The sequence below is a fragment of the Pteropus vampyrus genome, unplaced genomic scaffold (genome assembly GCF_000151845.1).
Source record: "Pteropus vampyrus isolate Shadow unplaced genomic scaffold, Pvam_2.0 Scaffold810, whole genome shotgun sequence".
Lineage (NCBI taxonomy): Eukaryota > Metazoa > Chordata > Mammalia > Chiroptera > Pteropodidae > Pteropus > Pteropus vampyrus.
Window position 1 is genome coordinate 30402 of NW_011889591.1, and position 3162 is coordinate 33563.

At 53.5% G+C, this 3162-nt stretch overlaps 2 long non-coding RNA genes across 3 annotated transcripts; both read left to right on the forward strand.

Annotated features, from left to right (window-relative positions):
* Positions 1 to 652: 652 nt before the first annotated feature.
* LOC111734119 lies at positions 653 to 1623 on the forward strand. 2 transcript variants are annotated; one of them, XR_002778315.1, is made up of 2 exons: positions 653 to 995; positions 1100 to 1623. It is a non-coding gene; the product is annotated as an uncharacterized LOC111734119 (long non-coding RNA). The 2 variants fall into 2 exon arrangements; XR_002778314.1 differs by having other exon boundaries at positions 653 to 988.
* A 345-nt stretch (positions 1624 to 1968) lies between these two features.
* On the forward strand, positions 1969 to 2882 carry LOC105309625. Its single transcript, XR_002778316.1, has 2 exons — positions 1969 to 2239; positions 2328 to 2882. It is a non-coding gene; the product is annotated as an uncharacterized LOC105309625 (long non-coding RNA).
* The last annotated feature ends 280 nt before the right edge of the window (positions 2883 to 3162 follow it).

The following is a 3162-nucleotide window of genomic DNA, read 5'->3' on the forward strand; positions in this document are numbered from 1 at the left end:
ATAAGCCTTGCTCTAGAATGACTGGAGCTCCCCAAGCACCCTGACAGGCTCTTTAGAGAGCTTTGTTAGGCCCAGTAGGGCCCTATCCCTTACCCTCCTGTAGTGTGGGAATCAGACTCTTCCCTTACCTCTTGTGTGGGAACCATACCTTGTCATGGGTGGCAAAGGCTACATGCTCACCTCCCATTTCACTGGACTTAGGGACTTTCCACCCTTCCCCACCAACTTACCCGCCCAACATGCTCCCACTGAAAAAGCCCACCACAAGCCCCATATGTTTCAGGTCCCCTTGCATTTGGGGCTGATGCCATCCTCAGCTCAGCCCAGCTGTTATGCTTCTACAATAAACCTTGCTTAACCCCTTTGGCCTGTGTGTTTCTCCTTCCGGGATCCTAACAAACATGAGTGAAACGAAACAGCCCAGAAGAAATGCAGCTCAGTGGACCCAATAGTAGATACCAGCCGTCGGCCTAAGGTTGAGTTCAGATGCCTAATCCCAGTATTTTATGAAGACAATGAAAATTTAAAAATGGGACAGACTAGCTCTGGCTCCAAGACCTCCTTCAAAGAAAATTTGATACAAAATAATGAACATTATGGAAATAAGGATTGAGGAAAGACATCAGTGGAGAAAACAGGTGAGAGAAGCTGTTTTAAATGACAATATAAAGAAAAGCCTTCAAAAGGAAAAGAGAAATGGACTTTATTTGTAAGAAACGGTTGTCAGTTAATAATTGTCTTGGACTCTGGGATTCAGAGTTAGTCACCTGGTATATGGTAGATGGTTAATAAGGTACTTGTGGAATAAATTGCCTGCTACATGCCAGCAATCGGCCAGATTCATGAACTTGGTGACCATTCAAAATTGTCCCAGCAACTTCACGTTTTGGTGTGGATCAAGGGGAGACCTGGACTTTAGTCCCAGCTCTGCCACTAACGGGCTATGCAGCCAGGGCATGTCTTATCCACTCTTCCAGTCTTCATCTGAGTAAGGGGTATAACAATACCTACCTTTAGGATAAAGTGCGAGCCGGTAGTAAATGGCCGAGCCCCAGGGCCCCAATGCTGAGCCCGGATTCTGCGTTCGTTCCTCCCACAGGAGCCCTGGAAGACCTGGAGCTCGCTCATGGCGCGGCTGCAGGGCCGGGACAAAGACGCCCGCAGGGACTTCGTGTGGGCAGCGCGGCTGGGAAGCCCTTTCGCGCGGCGCCAGCTGGTGACCCTCAACCCGTACGCCGCACTGTGCAACCGCATGCTGGCCGACCTGAACCAATAAAGCTGCCGGTTCTCCCAGACTTTCCGCCAGTGTAGGAAGGCATACCGGTCACAGACGGCAATGGGGTGGCGGCGAGGGAGCTGCGGCCCACCTGGTCCGGGCTGCGGGGCTAGCAGGCGTGGTCCGGCATTGATTGGCGGCCCCAGCCTGGCGCAGCCCCGCCCCTGCAGCGCTCTGCAGTGCTCATCAGACCTGAGCAGCTGCTCTGCCTGAGCCCGGGCTGGGACCCAGGTGAGCCGGCCTGAAGGCGGGGCAGGAATGCTTGGTGACTCCTTCCTTCCAGATCACCTCCTCCTCTGCCTGCATCCGCCTGAGCAACCAGAGGTTGGGAAAGGACGCCCCATGAGGCAAGAGAGACACGGGGTCTGGAGAAGGATGGTCCCTTTGGGGGAGGGTCACGTGTAGCCCAGTATCTGTGTGTGCGTCTGGGCCTAGGGCGGGTGCTCCTTGTTTCTGTGTATCTGCGGGAGTGTGCCTGTTTGTCTCCTAGAGTCAGAACTCAGTTCTGCGCCCTCAGGTACAGGTATGTGCTGGGTGGCTTTGGAGTTTGGGCCTTGGATGTTCGCGTCCTTGCCTTCGCCCTTGTGGGTCAGCCTGCATTTTTGTTTCTGGAGAATTAATTCCCGGAGGAATTGCTAAGCTTTCCTGATCTCCCCTGACTGACATCGAGGCCCACCCCCTTCTTTTGGCAGGGTGGAGCCCAGGCCCCGGCCACCATGGCGCTGCCTCCACGCGAAGCTACCCTCCTGCACGCAATACCGCTGCTCCTGCCAGCCTTTCTGAGCTCAGCTACGCCCCTGCTCATCTCTTGGCCAAGCACTTTTGGGGTCAAACCCTCTTCTCTCCCTTCCTTGTCCCCTCCCACTTTTGGCTTGGATACCCAGTTCAGGCCGTAGTCATCAGAGCTGGGTTCCCCTCACCCGACTACCCAAGATCCAGCCAGTCCCTGGTGAGAGAACCCAGGTACTCCAGTCTCTCTGCCTACAGCCTCTGTGGAACTGGACTTCATCTTCCTCACAGAACACTACCAACCCTACCCTACAATCCCCAGGTTGTGAGGAGTTGGTGCCACAATTCGATGGCCAGGCCTGGGCTGAGTGGGCACTTCAGGAGAATGAACACCATGCCTTCACCTGCCAAATGGCGGGGGGGCCTGGCACCCCCATTTGGCTTGGTACCTGTATAGACAGCTGCAGGAGACCAGCACCTCAGGACTGCTGATTGCGGGTGGAGAGACCTTCTCTGGAGGCACCAGCACCTTCACTGTCACTGCCCAGTGGGCCGAGCATGAGCGCAAGCGACAGGTCATCTAATGTCTCCGTCATTCTCAGTGTGTGTTATGAGTGTCCCTGAAGTGGCTGGGAAGAGAGGGTTTCTTTCCAGGGACCCCCAGCAGCCACCTGGCAGGTGGTCTGATAGGACATTTCACAAATACTTAAACATTTTACAAATATTAACTCACTTCAGTCCTCACAATAATCCTATGAGGCAATTACTAGTGTTATCTCCATATTACAAATGAGAAAACGGGCACAGAGAAGTTAAGCAATCTGGCAGAGGTTATACATCTGGTAGGTAGCAGAGCCAGATTCAGATCTGGACATTTTGGCTCTAGTGTTTATACTCCTGATCACTACAAAATGCCGTGTATAATGTAGACCCAGACATCCAAATAGGTCCCTTCTGGGAAGAAAAGGCCAGGAGTATGAGGGCCTGTGATGAGAGCATATTGGCTTCTGCTTTGTACCAGTTAAGCCGGAGATTGCCCAGATTGGGGCCAAGTACCCGGAAGCTGAGGGTCAGGACCTCCTGGTTATCCTTTTTGCCCTGGTGTGTGTCGTCCCACCTGCCATTGTGACCTAGATCAATCAGTATGGGCCAGTGAC